We start from the raw sequence: 22750 nt of genomic DNA, 5'->3' as shown, positions 1-22750 counted from the left end.
AAGAAGTCTTTATTTTTGTCCAAATCCATTCGCAATAAAGGCATTTGCTTTCCTGATCGTTCACTGTGCCTGCATGTTAACTTTCTGAGGTTCATGTACAAGATCATTCTGAACCCTCTGAACATCAACACCTTTCTATTTGTCACCATTAAAAAAATAACACTCTGCTTCTCCATTTTTTTTCTGACAAAGTGGATGACCTGATATTCTCCCACATTCCATTTCATCAGCCATATCCTCTTCCATTCAGTTAACCTGCCTGCATCCTTCTGAAGCCAGTCCACAACTGTCTTCCAGTTTTTTATCAGCATCTAACATGGCTGTATTACACTTGGTCTCCTCATCCAAATAAATGACAATAGATCATGACCAGTTGAGGACCCAGGGCTGGCCTCTCCAGTATATCACCAGTCACAGCCTTCCACTCCAAAAATGCCCATTTATTTATACACTCTGTTTTCTGTCCATTAACCACTTCACTATCCATGCCATTTTATTACTCTCAATCCATATGCTCTAATTCAGTTTAATAAATTCATGAGTGGCATTTAATGAAAGGCCTAAAGCCCTTTCCAGAGAAATGAGTTCATAATTGGTGCTGATGTACCATGCATTAGTAGGGGTCTGCTGCATTTGCAGTGGTGTCCTTATTCAGACGAGACATTAAGCCAATGAATCTCAAACTGTTTCTTTCCACTCACATACCACTTTAAACAATCCCTTACTAATCACAGAGCACCTATAGCATAGGGATACTTAAAGTAGTATGTGAATGGAAAGAAAAAGGTTGAGAACCACTGCATTAAGCCAAAGTTATTTGGTAAGAATTCTATGATGAGTGGACTGTATACCTCTCAACATCCTCAGTTAAATCTCAATCAGCAACTAAAACTATATGATGTCATTCATCCATCACCATTGATGTAGTCCATGACACCTTTAGTCACTTTAAAATTGGATGCAGTATGTCTGAAGATGACTGGTCAAGCTAATTTGGGCACGGAATATCCTGGCACATGTTGGGCAGATGTGTAGGCACTGCAACTGTTGACTTGCTCTAGAGAGAACTTCACTCTCTGGTATTTTGTCTTGCCATCTGATGCTTAATATTCTGCATGGGAAAATGGTTGAGCTGCCTTGCATTGTCCTTCGAAAATGTTTAAAAACCACTGTTTTAATCATACCTAATTGACTCGTTATGTGTATGGTTTCACAACTCCAATGGAAATGGGCCAATGACAATTTTTCCTCAAGCAAAATATTTCAGTAACAACTGGATCCAGAGCAGTGATTCTCAACCTTCCCTTCTCACCCACATACCACCTTAAACAATCCCTCAGTCATCAGAGCTCTTATGGTTTAGAGATTGCTTCAGATGGAATGTGAGTTTAGGGGGGCAGTTTGAAAACCAATGCCTTAGAGGATTCTCCATGTCCAACACATTAGCCATAACACCATCATGGAACTGGTGTATCATCTGAATGAATTTGGTGGGGCAGCTGAACTTTGACATGATCCTCCACAGGCCTTGTTGGCTGACAGTGTCGAAGGGTTTCGTGAGGTCAAAGGTTGTGTAGAGTTCACAATTCTGCATCTGACTCTTCTCCTGAAGTTGGCGTGCAACAAAAGTCATGTCAATACTCCCACAACCTTTGCGGAAACCACACTGTGACTGGCAGCAGGCCTAGCTCCAGATGAGTGACTAGATGATTTAGCAGGACTTTTACAAAATATTTTTCTGCAATGGAAAGCAGCGAGATACTTTGGTGATTGTTGCATATTTGTCGATTGCCCTTCCTCTTGCAGAGCTGTAGGATGGATGCATCTTTAAGTTCTTGAGGAATGGATCCTTGCGTCCAATAAGACTGGAACAACTCAGAGAGCTTCTCTATAACTACAGGACCACTGGCTTTGTAGATTTCTGCAGGTATGGCGTCTGCTCCTGGGACTTTGCCACTGGATAGCTGGCTGACAGCTTTCATGACTTTGGCTACTACTGGCGGGTCATCCATGGTGCTGATGATCTCAACCTGGGGTACCCTGTTGATCTCCTCATCGTTGATAGATAATGGTCAGTTGAAGATGGCTTCAAAGGTTTCAGCCCATAATCTGCAGGATCTGAGCCTTTTCTGTAATGTGAGTTGTACCATCTATACAAAGAACGGGGGAACTCCTAATAGACTGAGGTCTGTAGAGAGTGTTGAGAGCTTCATAGAACTGTTTCAAGTCATTTCTGTCAACGTATTCCTGTATTTCATCTGCCTTGGGACTCAGCCAAGCATCTTGCATTTTACACTGTTTATTCTGGACTGTCCTGAGGGCACTGGTGAAGTTATTTTTCTTGGAAGCGGATGTTGGGTTGTTCTGATGGGCACAATGAAGGCAGTGCATTTCAACAAGTATAGTTTGTACCTCCTCATCATTCTCATCGAACCAGTCTTGCTCCTTGTGGGTCAAGGCTCCTAGCATCTTCAGTGAAGATGAATGGACAGCATCCCTGAAGCATTCCCAGTCATCCTCATTGCTACTGGCAAGGTGTAGGTCAGCAAGTTTGGTTTCCAAGTCTTCAGTCAGTGCTGAAGCTATGCTGGGATTCTTCAGCCTGGCCACATTGATTCTTTTCATGGACTTGCTTCCTTGTGGTCACCTCTTGAATCTGATGCAGAGCTTCATTTTGGAGACAATGAGCCTGTGATCTGTCCAACAGTCAGCACCACACACGACCTTGGTCACCGTGACATCCTGCTCGTCTCTTCTCCTCACAATGACATAGTCAATAAGATGCCAACAAGCAGGGATGATCCAGGAGGTCTTGTTGCAGGTAGGCAGGCAGAATGTTGAAGCGGTCATGAGCAGCACAGGTCTTTAGTAAGAGAAGTCCGTTACTGTTACACTTGCCCACCATGTCTCCCAATGACTCCCTGATAGGTTGCATTGAAGTCACTGAGCAAGATCAGCTTCTCACTGCTGCCAGCAGGGTGTCTAGTACTTCATAAAACCTGTCTTTTGTCTTGTTCAGCTTGGTCATTGTGCTGATCAGGATGACTTGACTTCTGTTCTGTAGTGGAAGATGTCATGTCATGAGCCTTGGAGAGACTGGCAAGTTTCTGAACAAGGTAGTCATACATTTGAAAGCAGTGGGGAATTCAGCTGCAAGGTTTCCAGCATTAAAACACTTCAAAATTACTTAATTGATCATAAAGCACTTTGAGATGCCCAAAGCGAATTAAACTTCCACAGATATATACTTCTAATTAACCATAACCATATAACCACTTACAGCACAGAACAGGCCAGTTTGGCCCTACTAGTCCATGCCGTAACAAATCCCCACCCTCCTAGTCCCACTGACCAGCACCCAGTCCATACCCCTCCAGTCCTCTCCTATCCATGTAATTATCTAGTCTTTCCTTAAATGTAACCAATGATCCTGCCTCGACCACATCTGTCGGAAGCTCATTCCACATCCCTACTACCCTTTGCGTAAAGAAATTTCCCCTCATGTTCCCCTTATACTTTTCTCCATTCAATCTTAAACCCTCTAGTTTGAATCTCCCCCACTCTTAAGTGAAAAACCCTATCCACGTTTACTCTGTCTGTCCCTTTTAAAATCTTAAACACCTCTATCAAGTCCCCTCTCAATCTTCTATGCTCCAGAGAAAAAAGCCCCAGTCTGCACAACCTTTCCCTGTAACTCAAACCTTGAAATCCTGTCAACATTCTCGTGAACTTTCTCTGCACTCTCTCTATTTTGTTTATATCTTTCCTATAATTTGGTGACCAAAACTGTACACAGTACTCCAAATTTGGCCTCACCAATGCCTTGTACAATTTCATCATAACCTCCCTACTCTTGAATTCAATACTCCGATTTATGAAGGCCAACATTCCAAATGCCTTCTTCACCACACCATCTACCTGAGTATCAGCCTTGAGGGTACTATTTACCACAACTCCTAAATCCCTTTGTTGCTCTGCACATCTCAATAGCCTACCATTTAATGCATATGACCTATTTAGATTTGCCTTTCCAAAATGTAACACCTCACACTTATCTGTATTAAATTCCATCAGCCATTTCTCAGCCCACACCTCCAGCCTTCCTAAATCACCTTTTAATCTACGGTAATCTTCCTCACTGTCCACAACACCACCAATCTTTGTATCATCTGCAAACTTGCTTATCCAATTCTCCACCCCTACTTCCAGATCGTTAATATATATAACAAACAATAGTGGACCCAGGACCGATGCCTGAGGAACTCCACTAGTCACCGGCCTCCAATTGGACAAACAATTTTCTACCACTACTCTCTGACACCTCCCATCCAATCATTGCTGAATCCATTTCACTACCTCCTCATTTATACCTAATGCCGCCACCTTTTTTCCTAACCTCCTGTGGGGAACTTTGTCAAAAGCTTTACTAAAGTCTAAATAGACAACATCCACAGCTTTCCCTTCATCAACCTTTTTTGTAACCCCCTCGAAAAACTCAATCAGGTTTGTCAAGCATGATCTACCCCTGACAAAACCATGCTGATTACTCCCTAGCAATCCCTGTACCTCCAAATATTTGTAAATACCATCCCTCAGAACACTTTCCATCAACTTGCCCAGTACAGATGTCAGACTCACGGGCCTATAATTCCCAGGTTTACATTTAGACCCTTTCTTAAACAGCGGAACCACATGCGCCACCCTCCAATCCTTTGGCACCACCCCCGTGGCTAGTGACACCCTAAATATCTCTGTAAATGGCCCCACTGTCTGTCCACTAGCCTCCCTGAGTGTCCTTGGGAATATTTTGTCCGGTCCCGGAGATTTATCCACCTTTATCTTTTTCAACACAGCCATCACTACCTCCTCGGTTATCCTTATATGCTTCATTACCTCCCCACTATTTTTCTTTACCTCAACTGGTTCAATATTTTTTTTCCCCTAGTGAATACAGAGGCAAAGAAATCATTCAAAATTTCCCTCATTTCCTCTGACTTCTCACTCAGCCTACCCTCACTATCTACAAGGGGTCCAATTTTATCCCTCACTAATCTTTTACTTTTAATGTACTTGTAGAAACCCTTTGGATTTATTTTTACTCTGTCAGCCAAAGCCTCTTCATGACTTCTTTTGGCCTTTCTAATTTCTTTCTTAAGATTCCTTCTACCCTCCTTGTAGTCCTCCTTCAAACTGTCAGCTCCCTGTTCTTTATACCTCTTGTACACCTCCCTTTTTCTCCTAACCAAATTTCTAATATTCCTCGAAAACCAAGCCTCCCTATGACTTCCAGCCTTTCCTTTGATCCTCTCTGGGACATAACTACTCTGTACCCTCAAAATTTCTGTTTTGAATATCCTCCATTTTTCATTTACACCCTCACCTGAAAATATCCTGTCCCACTCAATACTCCCCAAATCCCTTCTTATTCTTTCGAAATTTGCTCTTCTCCAATCCAGAAGCTCAACTTTAGGCCCCTCCTTGCTCTTCCCTAAAACTACCTTAAAACTAACAGAATTATGATCTCTAGACCCAATTGGATCTCCAACATTAATGTCTGATACCTGACCTAGCTCGTTCCCTAACAGGAGATCCAGTATTACACTGCCCCGAGTCAGTTCTTCTACTAATTGATTCAGAAAACAATCTTGAACACATTTAACGAACTCTCGCCCATCCAGCCCTCTAACTGTATGGGTATCCCAATCAATTATTGTACTGACAACCAGAGAAATGTTATTTTTGTGACAATTTACAAACTAATCCTCAACATCATAGAATAAAAACATATTCTTATCATTAAAAGAATCAATTTTTAAAATTGATTTCTATTTGAAGATTTTTTTTTAAATCAGAATGAGCTGTCGCTCTGCGTCTTACCTGCTCAGTATATTAAAATCCCAAATACGCTGAATATTTTGTATTGGGGACTTTGAAGAAATTAAATTAAGTCAACAACTTGCAGCAGGTGCTTTGATGTCCAATTCTTGGACATGCATAATTTTCAATGAGCAAATGTGGCCCAAATGGAGTCTCCCAGACCTCCCTCTGGTTGTGACACTTGATGATTTAGATCCACTGAACCCTTCCACTGCCACCCATACCTCTATTTCTAATCCATCAGCTGCCCAACCACAACCACTGATCCAATACCCCCAGTCTCTTCCCATTTCCCAACTCTATTCAATCCATGACTACCGACCCCCCACCCCCCCCACTTCTAGTTTCTTCCCCATAAGTGACCCCCTCCCTCACTACAACTTGGACTTCTCTGATTTCCTTGGAAATAATTTCCATTATTTAAAAGGGCCCTGGCCTCTTTGCTCCTGAGCTCTGCACCACGAGCCATTTATCAAAGCCTTCCATTGCCCATCACATTCATACAATTTAACACACCTTTGCTGGTGCCTCTCAATTTCCCAAGAACAAAGTATTTTGAGAGAGCGAGTGAGAGAGTGCAAATGGCACTCTCTCAAATGGCTTCTGAGAAAGGAGGCAAGGAATACTGGTTATGATGGTAGAACCATAAATGTAAAAATTATTTGGCAAATAAGGCATCATGTTTAAATCACAGATTAAAAGAAAAGAGAACCAATGAGGTGAATTTAAAGAAGCAAATAGAATAGGTGAAAGACAAGATCATCTTCCATATTCTGGAAGAGTATAATAATCACAATAATTAAATATTTACCAGAATTAAGATATCTGTGAGAGTGTAGTATCCTTTCCCAATAATAACATATCACTGGGACCGATTTTCTTGAAGGATTTTCCCTCTTGACACAATTGCTGAAATATTTATCCATACTGCCACTGATATTTTTAAATAAGATTTCCATTATCGGGGGATATATGAATTGGAAACAAAAAGGTTCAGCAGCGTATTTTCCATGCAGCTAATTCTTTCCAGAGTGTTATGGTGACAATTAACAATCACTGCTCGGGCTGCTGAAAAAACACAACCTGCTGTTGATATTCGCATGTTTCAGGAACATGGTTGTGAAGCGACAATGCTTTTAAATTAGTGACCAGCTTCTATATTGATAGTCCATTGATGTGATTTCAGATGGAAGTGTTAAAATCAAATTAATTAAATATATACAGGGATGTATTTATCAGATTTAAACAACACAAAACAGTCTCTTTGACTCAACTTGTCCAAGATGCCTATCTAAACTAATCCCACTTACCTGCATTTGGCTCATACCTCTTGAAACCCTTCCTATTCATGTACACATCCGAGTGCTTTTTAAAAATTGTAATTGTCTCCGCCTCTTCCACTTCCTCTAGAAGCTCGCTCCATATGCCCACCAACTCAGGGTGAAAACCTTGCCTCTCCAGATTCCTTTGGAATAAATTTCTGTAGCATGGAAACAGGCCCTTCAGCCCAACCTGTCCAGTCATTCCACTGGCACCTTAAACCCAAGATATCCACTTTTAGGCTCCTTAAACTGGAAAAAAAAATCAAGTAAGCCCCTCATTGGGCTGGCTCTGAGGCACAGCAAGGAAGGGTGAAGACAAGAGCTGTAGTGTAAGAAACTCAGTGGTGTACGGAAAGCAGATTCTGCATCTGCATTTAAGACTCCAGGATGGTACGTGGTCTCCTAGGTCAAAGACAGCTCTGACTGTTTGCAAGACATACTCCAGGGGAAGAGTTAGCATAGAACATAAAGCAGTAATATTATGCTACACTCTTATAGGAGGGTGGAGGTGGAGAGTGGACTACAAGATTGCTAAATTGGCAAACATGGTTCATGGAAGGAAAATTGCTATTCTTTTGACACCCAATGACTGCGATGGGTGGGTAATCAATAATGGGCTTGCCAGTGATATCCCCATTCTGTGAATGACTGGAACAGCAATATTAGGAGACTTGTTTTACACTGAACTTCCAATACCACTCACTGTTCTTTGTAACATTCTTCTTCAGTCACTCAGTAAGGTAGCAAAATTTGTCACAATGTTTCACATTTCAATGAAGAAATGCAGACCAGCAAGCATAATTAGTAGCAGGTTTGTAAGAATATCCAAGCCTGGTTTCTAAACATTTCCCTGCATAATAAAGTGACTTCAGCTTGATCCTGTGGACTCTTTATGATGAGACAGGTTTCCTCAGTAAAGCAAAGCAGTGTTCAACAGGGTCCTTACCATGTGTGGCTCTGATAAAACATTTAATGTCACATTTAGCAATGGAGGGTGGTTATCATCAATGACAATAACAAAGAGACCCTGCTTAGAAAATCTACAGCTGGGAAAAAGATGTGAAATAATTACATATTTGAAGAGAAATGTTATTGGTTGAAAGCTGAAACTTGAGCTCCAAGTCAGTTTCCAGTTACACGCATTGTTTCATTCCTTAGGTTGAGTAATACGATGCCATGAATTGATAATCATTCATGTGAACGTATTTCTCCATTAACTGGTTTTGATTAAGTTTCTGCCTCACTCAGAGTAAGAAAGATTCCGTTTGCTGACTGCACTTTATTCTACTCAACACCTCCCCTTTTTGTTTCCTCGAGGAAATACATTATGTCTGAGCACAAATACTGTTCTCTGAAAATATTCCAAGGCTTGAGAACAGAAAGAGACATGCAAAATTCTGCTATCTGGAGCTGAAAGCAACCTGCTGGAGGAACTCAGCAGGTCAAACAGTATCAATGGGAGAGAAAGAATGGTCAATGTTTCGGGTCACAACCCTTCATCAATACTTCTTGATGAAGGGTTTTGACATAAAACATGGGCCATTCTTTTCCTCCCATTGATACTGTTTGACCTGCTGAGTTCCTCCAGCAGGTTGCTTTCAGCTCCATAGTAACGAAAATCTCTAAAACTATAAATGTGCAATTCATTTGGAAAAATTATGTCACCGTTTGAGAAATAATAACGTATCAATTTCTTCTGATACAGGGCTTAGCAGTCAATTTTTTTCCATTTGTAAAGTCATAATGACAGCTCATTTTGGAAATATATCCCTTATAAACTTTCATAATGAACCATATATTTTGGTGTATAAGTCAACTCCCATTTTTCAGCCTTATTTTAAGGGTTTTATGGTATATCTGGCATACAAGTCAACCCCCATTTTTTGGCTGCCTGAGGTGCTCCGTTGACCGGCATACAAGTCAAATCCCAAAGCTCGCAATGCCGGAGATGGGCCATTGACCATCATATATGTCAACCCCCATCGATCGAGGGAATTGATCTGCTGGGCGTTGATTGGAGGCAATTGCTATCATGGAGGGTCCTTCAACACAATGCAGCAGCACGCGATGAAAATATGAAGCGAGCTTTGAGTTGAAAGTGATAGAAATGACCAAGAAAACCATCAACTGCACTGCTGCAAGAAAATCTGATGTGCATGAGAAGTTGGTAAGAGATTGGAGAAAGAAAGAAGAAATTTTAAGAAAAATACCAAAAAGACAAGATTCTTTGAGAAAAGGAATCACTCATTGGCCAGAGTGGAAAAACACATTGAAGAATGGGCAAGATTGCTATATAGTCACCCAAACTAAAATAAGAACATTTGCACTGCAGTGGGCTAAGTCGCACCCAGACCTCAATGATGATTTTTAGGCTAATTATTTCATGAACAGGAAAAATACAAAATTTGTCCAGAAATTACCAAAAGATCTTGATAATAAAGTTGTAAGTTTTCACCAGTTTATTACACATAACCAGCAAAAACACCAGTTTGCATTGGCAAATATCAGAAATATGGACACCCATGAATTTTGACATGATAGGCAATAGAACAGTGGAATGGAAAGCTGTGAAAACAGTGCAAACCACAAGTACAGGCCATGAAAGGACCAGATTTACTGTGGCATTATCATCCCTGGCCAACAGGACAAAGTTAAGACCCGTGGTAATCTTCAAAGATAAAATTAAACCGAAAATAAAATTTCCTGCAGGTATTTTTGTACATTTTCATGAAAAAGGATGGATGGATGAAAATGGTGTAAAACTATGGATAGTCAATGTGTGGAACAGGCGGTTTACGCAAGAAACGGAGTTTGCTGGTGTGTAGTTTCATAGCCATTTATTTGAGACCACAGACGTCTATTCAGCACTGTGACTGCTGCCAGCTTAAAGGCAAGACTGCAATGAACCCCACCCCCATTCCATGTTTGTACTTAGTGCAATAAAGGCACAATATTCCTGCATTGAAGTGGCTGTGTAAAAGAGGCTATTGCTTTGTACAGCACGGAAACAGGCCATTTGGCCCACCATGTCCATGCTAACCAAATATCTTTCAATACTAATCCAATTTACCAGCACCTGGTCAATTGACTTCTAATCCTTTGCAACTTAAGAGTTCATGTTGATAGAAGGAATGAAATGTCAAAAAAGTTTGATGTATGAAATGAAAAAGAGAGTTAATGAGAACAAAATGTAATCTGAAGGTATAAATAATTAACTGAAATTTGTCAAAATTCTGATCACTGAAATTGCTGAATTCATGTTGATCCTAAAAGGCTACATTGAAAGATGAGGCAATGTTCCAATATACTCTCTTTAAGCTTCATTGGAAATGTGTTAAAGGCTGAGGACAGAGAAAACAAGGCGAGTGGAATTATTGTCCTTCATAAAAATGGTGAAACAAAAGAAAACATTTGATGTGTAAAGAGCAGCTAAAAAAAATTATAATGCACAAGTGTTTACAGATAAAGTTGAGCACATTCATCAAAGACAACCTTTTTATTTCAGGGCCAACAACCCAGATCTATGTGGGTAATTAATCCTGCCAAATTGATTGTGAGGTTTGTTTTAGGTTTGAGATCTCAATCCAGCCCTCAGGCTGCTGAATGTTTCATGATGGCAAATTTCACCAACAATGTTTGTCTTCAGGAAGAGGTGGCTCCAGGTACAGAAAGTTACACACCTTCTTAAAGGTTTCTCCTTCTGCTTTAATTGTTGACTGGTGCATGTGGTGTGGGTTGATAGAAGTTTTATGTGAGGCTGGTCTTTTAGTATACTTTGGTGAGGGAGGCAGTAATGAACTGTTGGGGTGATCTTAGCTATAAAGAAGCAGCAACAAAATGTACATTGTCAAGCTCCTCTGTATGTTTCAATCAGATCACCTGCTTCTTCCAAATTCATGAGCATGCACACACAGTCTGGATGAATTCTTCTCATGACAAACCTTCCAACCTTGGGATCATTCTGTTGCACGTTCTCCATCTTTGGAATGTACATCAGAATTATACACAATATCATTGATGCATTTTCACCATGGCCCTATACAACTGAAGTCTTACGTCTTTATTCAAATACCCAAATTTTCTTGCAATAAAGGCCAACCTACGATTATAATTTGCTGATACCTTGTTGTTCCTGTATGTTAACTTTAATGATTCATGTATAAGAAATCCCAGATCTCTGATCAAACTCATTTTTCAATCTCTCATTATTTAAAATATAAAGGTTTAGAGGGATTATGGGCCCAGGACAAGCAAAAGGGTCTACCTCAGGTAGACAATTTGGTTGGCCCAGTTGAGTTGGACCAAAGGTGCCATCTCCATGATTCTTCTCTGGCTTTCTACCATTGGGATTAAATTTTCCACACTACATTGAAAAGGCAGACTGATTCTCCCAGCCTGGTGATACCCACCTGAAACTATTCTGCAAATCAACCTCTCTGGTGCTTAGTTTCGTGTCATCAGCAAAAATGGATATATTACACTTGGTTCCCTCAGATAAAGTACTGGTAGATCGCAAGCAGAAGCAAATGAGGCTCCAGCACTCATTCCCACAACGCCCAATAAGTCACAGTTTTCCATTCTGAAAGTTACTTTTTCATTTCCACTCTGTCTTCTGATTTGCACATCCATGTCATTCAGAAGGAAAGGTAGCTCTCAATTAATGGGTAGTAGGGGGCAGTTTTGGTTGCAACAGAATGCTTGAAGCTTCAAAATGAGCAATGTGTCAAATGAGAAAAATACCAGATTGTATATGCTGGAATCTTGAGAGAAAAAAAAAGAGCTGCTGGAGGAATTCAGCAGGCCAGACAGCCTCCATGAGTAGAAATTGTTTCTTCACATCTATATTAAGGAAAATCTCAATGATCACACATTTTGGGCATGGCCTCATGTGGACAAAATTGAAACTGAGAAAACAGCAAAAGTGCACCAGAATATCATACCCAATCAAGAATATATAATGATAGCAACTAGAAATAAGTGACACAGAAATGTGTGCAAAATTGCTTTACTCCATGTTAAAGTAAAATTCAAGTTTGCAATACCTTTTGCTATTACATTGCAAAAGTTAATTTCTAAGCTTTATGATTTCTGTTTGTCCTACTGAGTATTCCCACCGCCCATCTTTTTTTTTTTAAATATATTAAGTTGTCTTTGGGCAAAGCAAATTCAGTATCACTAATTAACAGTAGTTTTAAGGAGAAGATTAATAAGGACAGGTTGGTAGACATTATTTATATGGACTTTGGCAAGGTATTTGATAGGATCCTGCATGATGGGCTGGTCCAGATTGCTAAGGGATAATAAAGATGTTTCTTTGAGGCAACAACAGAAGATAGACGAGATGGAAAGTTGGGCATACCATCAGCAATGGAATTTAATCGTGAGGTGAAACTGGGAACCTGTATCATGCTGGATTAAAGGAAGTAGTCCCAAACTTGAATGCATCTATGTGAGGCGCTGCCTCAAGAAGGCAGCCACCATCACAAAGAACCCCCATCACCCTGGTCACTGCTACCTTCAGGCAGAAAGTATGGATGTCCAGCCCCTCTTGGTTCAAAAACCTTTTCTTTCAAATGGATCATCCCTTGCTGCCCTAATCATAAACTACTCCAACATTACAAAAACATTTCTTTTCTTGCATTATGGTACTTGTGAATTTTATTATCTATCTTTTGTATTTATTATCTCTTTCCAGTCAATAATTTATAGTTTTATCAATATTTTTATAGTTACCTGTTTGGCTGAAGCAAGTAAGAATTTCAATTCATCTGTACATTGAACTTTTGTGTATGACAATAAACTCCTTATCATTATCATTTTGCAAAGTCAAGGAAGGGTAGAGCATATACAGTAAATGATAGAACACAGAGGATGGACAAAGAAATCTTGGGGATTAAGTTTATAAATTCCTGGAAGTAGCAGCACAAGTAGATAAGGAGGTTGCTTGCCTTCAAAGTTCATGGCTTAAATATCAGCATGGACATAGTTGGGCCAGTTTCTGTGAGTACGACCCAATGATTCTATATCCTTAAATGACCTGATATCAGGACTGATGTCGATATACAATCACACACCGCAACTGGTATCAGCATCTGCGAGACACACCTTGGAGTAAAACCATGAACCTTTACCTTTCCCTTTGGTCACGATCACTGAGCCTGTATTGCAGAATATAGAACAGGTTTATTATGCAGGCCACATTCATGACATTCATTGTCTGAGCCCATGCCAGAGAGATGACCATACGAAGGCATTGACTATAAAAATTGACGGTCTTTTTGCAGTGCATGAAACTATGGTCAGGCCACATTTGGAGTATTATGTGCAGTTCTAGCCATTGCACCACAGGAAGGATGTGAAGAGTTTGGAGAGATTCAGGATGTTGCCTGGGTTAGAGAGTATCAGCTCTTAGGAGGAGTTTGGATTGTTTTCTCTGGAGTGTTGGAGGCTTAAGGGTGACCTGACACAAGTTTATAAAATCATAGGAGACATTGATAGAGCCTTTATCCAAGTTGGTAATATCAACAATCAGAGAGTATTGCTTTAAGGTGAGAGAAGGTAAGTTTAAATATAAGATTTATGAGGATTTTATATATAAACACAATGAGTGCTAGGAATGTGCTTCTAGAAGATTGGTGGAATTAGATATGATGTCAACATTTAAAAGACATTTAAACAGATGTGAACAGGCAGGGAAGGAAATACAAATCATGGGCCAAAAGGCCTCTTCCTGTGCCTGACTATTCTATGGTCTGCACAAATTGCTTGGGCATAGAGAGTGTGCTCATTTCTACCCATCAGACAAGATGAGTAAAAATACTAAATAAATCAAATCTATATCCTTAATCAATTTGCATTTGTGTGAATGTAATATTATAAACTGCCCAGCAGATTATCAGCATCTAATTGCCCTCCATTGAGAACATCAATCAGAAACACTGCCTAGGCAGGATGAAAAGCATCATCAAGAATTCATCTCACCCTAACTATGGACTTTTTACTCTCCTTCCATCTGGTAGGTGCTGTAGGAGCCTCCGCTCCTGAACCAGCAGGCGGTGACCCTGCTGAACTTAACATCATAACGCTGAGCAATATTGCACCTACAATTTACTGTCAGTACTTTTATACTTGTTTGTTTGCTGGAGCGCTTGCATTTATTCGCAGTTACTTGTAAATAGCTCTATTCATTGTACTTCTGGTTAGATGCTAATTGCATTTCATTGGCTTTGTATCTGTACTTGGCAAAATGACAATAAAGTTGAATCTAATCTAATAATATTGCATTGTTCAACAAGCTCCTAAATATGGACCTCTGCATCCCACTATGCAACTGGATCCTGACTTCCTCATCAAAAGAACACAGTCAGTATGAATTTGGAAATAATGTCTCCTCCTCATTGATGATCAACACAGGGGTGCCTCAAGGATGTGTGTTTTGCCCACTGTTCTATTCTGTCTGGACCCATGACTGTGTGGCGAGGCACACTACAAATTTGCCGATGACACCACGGCTGTCAGCAGAATCACAGACAGCAATGAGGAAGCGAACAGGAGGGAGATAGATCAGCTCGTTGAGTGGTGTCACAACAGCAACATTGTATTCAATTTTGCAAAACCAAGGAGCTGATTGTGGGCATCAGGAGGAAATCAGGGGAATAAGAACCTGTCCTCATTGAGGGGGCAGCAGTGCAGAGAGTCAAGAATTTCAAATTCCTGGGTATCAACATCTCCGAGGAACTGTTGCAAGACCTCCATATCAATGCAATTACAAAGAAGGCCCACCAGGAGCTATTCTTCACAAGGAGTTTGAGGAGATTTGGTATGTCACTGAAGACTCAAATTTCTACAGGTGTATGGTAGAGAGCACTCTATCTGGTTGCATCGTGGTCTGGTATGGAGGTGTCAATGCATAGGACAGGAAAAACTCCAGAAGTTATTGCCTCAGCCAGCAACATCACGGGTAACATTCTTCATTCCATCCAGGTTATCTACAGGAGGCAGCGTCTTTAGAAAGTAGCCTCTATCCTGATGGACCCCTACCATCCAGGCCATGCCCTTTTCACTCTGCTACCATCAGGAAGAAGGTACAGGAGCCTAAACAGGAGGACTCAGTAGCACAAGGGCAGCTTCTTCCCCTCCACAATCAGATTCCTGAATGGACTATGAACCACCGACAATACCTCACTTCCTCCTTATTTTCTTGCACTATTTATTTTGAAATGTATTTTAGAAATATTTACACTGTAATGCTGCCACAAAACAAATTTGATGACAATAATTTCTGATTCTTGCTCCTTCAACAAATCTATGATTCCCAGGCTCTGTCTTAAGCTACCTGTACCATGTCCATCACTCGACTAGTGTTTTCAATTGTTGCAAAGAATTAAGTGCAATGGCCAATATGGGGTATTCCAGCAGCATTCTTCTAGTCTGCCTGGTCCTTACAGTAAGGGAAGAAAGGCTTTTCTTAAAATAGTTACAGTTGTTGCCGGGGAAAACAGGCACCAATCTACATTTATCTTGTCCTGTTGGTCAGTGATACATTCAAATTTGCTGAATATGTTATAGTTCATCAAAAAATCATATGCAAGGATTATCAAGGGAAAATTGCCAAGGCCCTTATGATCGACAAAATTTAGTACATTCTGCTAAAAGGAGATCATTACCGTACCAAAAAAAATCACATTACAAAAAAAAAAGTGCAATCACATTGCAAAGAAGGAAATACAGAAGCAACTTTGAACACACTAAGATCCCATGAACACAAAATTACCATGACCAGAAAGTGCAGGAAATATTTTCTACTTTCTAACTTCATGTTGATTTCTTTAAAAGAAAGTGAATCATCAATCACAGATCCCACATTTAGGAATTCTATGCAGCAGAGAAATTAATAATCCAGTCCAATTTTAAACGCCTGCTTGTTGAAAGGCTGGATTGTTGCTCATTTAATGCCAGTACGATCAATGAGCCACAGTTTCCTGGAGAATTCCCGGTAAGAAGACCAACAATTCCAGCGAGGACAAACCAACACCAACTCTTAATTTAAATGAAACCTTTTTAGTATTCCATTTTAGGCTGGCTGGAAAATATTGCAAATTTGATTTGCTGTGAACACCAGGCAAATTAAGTCTGTTCCAATTTACCTCTGCTCATATACTATGTTTGTAATTGCAGGATCAATCTTGCTTGGTGGAAAACCATACTGTTAATTTCCTGAGTTCAAATTATTGCTTTTTAAATAGAACAAAATATTGGCTACTTGGGGTTAATTTCTGATATCTTATTTCTTGTGGGAATAATTTCTTGACATTATTAAGTATTTTCTGTGAATTTATTAATCATATTTTGCATTAATTCACTTCTTAATTGCCAGTTAGTTCATACGAGATGATATAATGAACTTGGCAGAAAAAGTATGTTACTTTTGAACCTGGGAAATGAAGGAATTATTGCTGCAGAGAAGTATGTTGCCAGTATAGACATTAGCTCCCTGTCACACTACACGGTGATAAAAAGAGGATGGATGTTAGTGACCTCTTTGATCTTTCCACATGCAACCTGTGTCACTAGATACCACAATAAAAAGTTAAGGTGCACACCATTTATCTGGCTAAACAAGAAGCCTTTTCTTTACCAACAGATGGTGAGTAAAACTTGCTGCAGAAAATAGAGAACTTTTACCTGCATTTCACTTCAGTATCAACCTCATTCACATTTAACACTACAGTTGGTTCCACTATGTATAGCATACCTCATCAAAAAAGTGATTTAGCTTTGACTTTATTTATTACAGCAGAATTCCAAAGCACTGTTAACACCAACAATGAGAATATTCTTAAGAAATTGTGTAAATTGAGGAGAGAACACCAATGTCCCTGGTGCATACAAAGCTGCATCATGTTGGTTACTGGGATCACATATCTGCCCTGCTAACCTCTGGCAAAGCAAAATAGGTCAGTTCACACAAAGATCAGGACATGGCTTGGGGATGGTGGGAGGGAGGGAACAGCAGCGCTGCAAGACTACTTTGAGACCATGGAATTGAGCTGTTTCAGGGAGGCGGCCACCTACAATGGTCATGTAAACATTGAGGAGTACATGAGCTCAATAACTGGCTACATCAGCAAGTGCATGGAGGATGTTACCGAGATCAAACACTTCACAACCAGGGCTAACCCGAAACCATGGTTTGATGCAGAGGTCTGGACCCTTCTCAGGACAGGGGATGAACTTTCCAGTGCAATCAGGGAAACCAAAGCAGGGTACGCAAAGAAGATCCACAGACAGCTGTATGACACCAGCAACACAAGGTACACGTGGCAAGGGATCAAGACTATAATGGATCACAAGTCAACCTTGCGATTTTGAGTTAAGGAGAGTGGCGTCTCCTTTCCAGACAGACTGAACATCTTTTATACACGTTTTGATTTGAAGAATGCAATGATACCAAAGAAAGCTCCATGTCCCTCTGATAAAGGGAACCCTGGGTAGCTGCAGTCAAGGTGAGGAGAACCCTATCCAAGGTGAACCCTCACATGGTGCCAGGACTAGACAAGATGCCTGGTCAGATACTGAAGGATTGTGCAGACCAATTGATGGAGGCCTTCACAGACATCTTCAACACCTCACTGCAACAGTCCATTGTTCCCACAGGGTTCCAGACAGCTACCATCACTCCTGTACCTCAGAGGATGACAAAAACAGTCCTCAATTACAACCACCATCTGGCACTGACCTCCACTATTATGATATGCTTTGAGCATCTGGAGATGGAATGCATCAAGCACACCTCCCAGAGATGCTGGATCCATTTCAATTTACCTATAGAAGAAACCGTTCCACAGATGATGCTATAGTCTTGTCCCTTCACTCTGTACTGGCCCAACTGGAAAACAATGCCTCATATGTCAGACTGCTGTTCATTGACATCAGCAGCATTTAATACAATTATTCCCCAGATGCTGGTGGAGAAACAGTCCTTGCTGGGACTCAAAACCCCTCTCTGTAACTGGATCCTGGACTTCCTAATAGAAAGACCACAGTATGCTGGGTTGGTAGCAGAACATTGAGCACTGTCACATTGAGCACTGGTGCTCCTCAGGGCTCAGCCTATTTCTGTTTATGCTATTGACCCAAAACTACATCGCCAGATCCAATTACAACCGTGTCATCACGTTTGCAGGTGACACAACAGTAGTTGGCCTCATCACCAACAACAATGTGTTGCATTACAGAGAAGAGGTGGAAAATCTCATGGATTGGTGTAGAATAACAACCTGAGTCTCAACATGGACAAGATGAAGGAGATGATCATGGACTTCAGGAGGACCAGGAATGACCATCCTCCACTACACATCAGCAACTCTGTAGTAGAGAGTTGAGAGCACCAAATTCCTTGGAGTTCACTTAGATGGCGACCTATCGTGGACACTCAACACTTCCTCACTTGTCAGGAAGGCTCTACGGTGACAATAAATTCTGAGAAGAATGAAATGGGCAAGGCCCTCCATTATGTCAACCTTTTATAGGAGCTCTATCAAGAGTATCCTGGCAGGCTACATCACAGGTGGTATGGTTGCTGCAAAGAAATGGATCGGAGGTCAATCAACTGGACCCAAGAGTGGCAGAAAGGATCACTGGAGTCTCCCTTCCCCTCATCAACGTGATATACTGGGATCATTATCTGAAGAGAGTGCACAAAATCATTGAGGATCCCTTCCACCTTGCACACAGCATCTTCCATCTCCTCCCATTGGGGAGTATCAGATCCAGCACCACCAGGATGAGAAACAGCTTCTTCTCGCGGAAAGTGAGAACACTGAACATCCAAAGGAATGGCTCACACTAATCGTTTTACTTTCATATTCATGAAACCTGATTTATTTATTTATGTGTATAAATGAAATACTTGTCCTGCATTTGTATTGTTTGCCTGTTTGTGTGTTATGTCAGGATATGTGTCTGCATGTTTTTTCACTGAGGACCAAAGAATACTGTTTTGACAGGTTGCACTTGTACAATCAAATGACAATAAACTTAATTAACTTGACATGCAATTTGTTAAATTCCCATAATGATTAAATAGTAAATCCTTCCTTTGTGTATTTTTCTGTATGTTTTCAAGAATTTCAGGAATAATCTTTTAAAAGGTTAAAATAATTAGATTGAAGACAAAGGAGAGAGCAGATGATGGAATCTGGAACAAAAAACAGGACACTGGAAAAACTGCAGGTCAAGAAGATTTGTAAAGGCAAAAGAGGTTTGATAAGTTGACATTTCAGATCAAACTCCTGCTTTGGGGCAGAGAGGGAACTGTAAAGATTGCCAGTATATAAGAGTACAAGGAAAGGGTGGACAGAGGCTGGCAGGTGATAGGTGAAAAAGATGAGAGAGAGGGAATGATGATCAGATGGAGTGGGGAGGGGAAAAGTTAAAAAAAGAGAAGGTAGAGAGGTAAGTGTGAGTAGGAGGAGGACACCATGCATGAGGGTTACATGAAAATGAAGAACTCCATATTCATACCATTGGGTTGAAAGCCACTGAGAATTAGACAGCAACCTTCTCCGGACTCTTGTATTGCTCAACACAACAGGACAGTGATGGAGTCCTGTAATGGCTTGCAATCGATTTGAATGTTTGCATTTCCCACACAAGCCATCTTTCGGTCAAGCACAAAAGAGACTGATGAAGGTACGAGAAAACTATGGCAAGCAGGGTGAAAACAAATCCAAAAGAGTTCTACAAATATGTTAATGGTAAGAGGAAAGCTAGAGACAAAATTGGTCCCTTAGAAAATCAGAGTGGAAAACTATGTGTGGAACCTAGAGAAATGGGGGAGATATTGAACAGTTTCTTTTCTTCGGTATTCACTAAGGAGAAGGATATTGGGAGATGTGGGATAAAAAAAGCAAATTGGGTAAATATGGGGAATATAGAGATTACAAAAGGTGTAGTTTTAAGGCTTTTGAAGAATATAAAGGTGGATAAGTCTCCAGGACCAGACGGGATCTTCCCCAGGACATTGAGAGAAGTGAAGGAGGAAATAGCAGAGGCTCTGGCGGTAATTTTTCGAATGTCATTAGATATGGGGATAGTGCCGGAGGATTGGCGCATTGCGCATGTGGTTCCGTTATTTAAAAAGGGTTCAAGGAGGAAGCCTGGCAACTATCGGCCTGTAAGTTTGACGTCTGTGGTAGGTAAATTAATGGAGAAAATTCTTAGAGATAGTACTTATAAACATCTGGATAGACAGGGTCTGATCAGGAGTACTCAACATGGATTTGTGGGAGGAAGGTCATGTTTGACCAATCTGATTGAATTTTTTGAAGAGGTGACTAGGAATGTGGATGAGGGTAGCGCAGTGGATGTTGTCTATATGGACTTCAGTAAGGCCTTCGATAAGGTACCACATGGAAGGTTAGTTAGGAAGGTGCAGTCTTTAGGTATAAATTTTGAGATAGTCAAATGGATTGAACATTGGCTGAAAGGGAGAGGCCAGAGAGTGGTAGTGGATAATTGTCTGTCAGGTTGGAGGCCGGTGACCAGTGGTGTGCCTCAAGGATCTGTATTGGGCCCATTGTTGTTCGTTATATACATTAATGATCTAGATGATGGGGTGGTGAATTGGATTAGTAAATATGCAGACGATACTAAGATAGGTGGAATAGTGGATAATGAAGAAGGTTTTCTAGGATTGCAGAGGGATTTGGGCTGCTTAGAAAAGTGGGCTGAAAAATGGCAGATGGAATTTAATGCTGATAAGTGTGAGGTGCTTCATTTTGGTAAGAAGAATCAGAATAGGACATATGTGGTAAATGGGAGAGCATTGAGGAATACAGAAGAGCAGAAAGATTTAGGAGTGACGGTACATCGTTCCCTGAAGGTAGAAACTCACGTGAATAGGGTGGTGAAGAAGGCTTTTAGTATGCTGGCCTTTATCAATCATTGCATGGAATATAGGAGTTGGGAGGTGATGTTGAGATTATATAAGACGTTGGTGCGGCCTAATTTGGAGTTCTGTGTGCAGTTCTGGTCGCCTAATTATAGGAAGGATATAAACAGAGTGGAGAGAGTGCAGAGAAGGTTTACCAGAATGTTGCCTGGGTTTAAGCATCTGGAGTATGGGGAGAGATTGGACAGATTGGGTCTTTATTCTTTGGAGCGTAGAAGGTTGAGAGGGGATTTGATAGAAGTATTTAAGATTATGAAAGGGATAGACAGAGTGGATGTGGATAGACTATTTCCGTTAAGAGGAGGAAAGATTAAAACAAGAGGACATGAGTTAAGAATTAAGGGGCAGAGGTTTAGAGGTAACATGAGGGGGAACTTCTTTACTCAGAGAGTGGTAGCTGTGTGGAATGATCTTCCGGGAGAAAAAGTGGCGGCGGAGTCAATTGTATTATTTAAGAAAAGGTTGGACAGGTATATGGATGAGAGGAAGATGGAGGGTTATGGGCATTGTGCAGGGAGGTGGGATTAGAAAGGGGTGTTTGGTTCGGTGCGGACTAGAAGGGCCTAATGGCCTGTTTCCGTGCTGTAATTGTTATTATTATAACATGTTGTACTCATCATCATTAGTTAAGGTCTGAAAAGATGCAATCACAAAGAAGGCTCGCCAGCAGTGATACTTTGTGAGGAGTTTGAGAACATTCACTCTGTCACTGAAGACTCTTGAAAACATCCACAGGAGAGTATTCTGGCTGGATGTATCACTGTCTGGAACACAGGTGCCAATGCTCAGGAGAAGAAAAAAATTCTAAATGGGACATCAGTCTTCACTCTATCAAGGACATCTACATCAAATAGTGTCTTAAAAAGCAGCCTCTCTATCCTCAAGGACCCCCACCACCTAGGTCATGCCCTCTTCACTCTGCTATCATCAGGAAAAAAGATACAGGAGCCTGAAGACAAGCACTCAATGACAGAAAGACACCTTCTTCCCCTCTGCCATTGAATTCCTGAATGTACAATGAACCAGACACTGCCATTGACTTTTTCTTGCATTATTTTTATTTATTTTGTAAGGTGGTTTTTTTTTTAAAAAATGTTTGCACTGTAATGTTGCCACAAAACAACAAATTTCATGACATGTTAATGACAATAAATTGATTCTGATCCACTGCAAAGTATTGGAAAATATTTCAGTGAATTTTGAACCTAGATAAAAGGAACACAAGCTTAAATTGGCAAGTGCAAATTATTGCAAACATCCATTACAAAACACCAATGTTAGATTAATTTAGCCATCATATTCATTGGTCTATGATATCAAAGACTGAAAATGGAGGGTTAACTTATTTAACCATGCAGAGAAACATTATAATTTACACAATTTCCTAAACAAAGTTGTAAGTGTCCTGGAGATTTATAGCTGTTATGGACTGCTGGATCAGTGCAGACCTTATTGAAATACATCAACATGTTCTCAGCTGGTATATATATTCCTCATAATTACAACACAATCAGCCTATATAATTTAGCATTTCCCTATGTGTCCTCATATGTGTAGTTTGGCTCCCAGTCTGTACTTGAGCCCATAATTTCTATTT

General features: G+C 40.5%; 1 protein-coding gene across 8 annotated transcripts in view; it reads right to left on the bottom strand.

The window, feature by feature from the left end:
• Positions 1 to 22750, bottom strand: part of LOC138751556 (retinoic acid receptor beta) — a 942630-nt gene that overhangs the window by 582048 nt on the left and 337832 nt on the right. The gene's annotated exons all lie outside the window — the stretch shown is intronic.

Source organism: Narcine bancroftii, chromosome 1 (assembly GCF_036971445.1).
Source record: "Narcine bancroftii isolate sNarBan1 chromosome 1, sNarBan1.hap1, whole genome shotgun sequence".
Taxonomy (NCBI): Eukaryota; Metazoa; Chordata; class Chondrichthyes; order Torpediniformes; family Narcinidae; genus Narcine; species Narcine bancroftii.
Note: the sequence above shows the minus strand (reverse complement) of the source record. Positions and strands in the feature narration are given on the sequence as shown.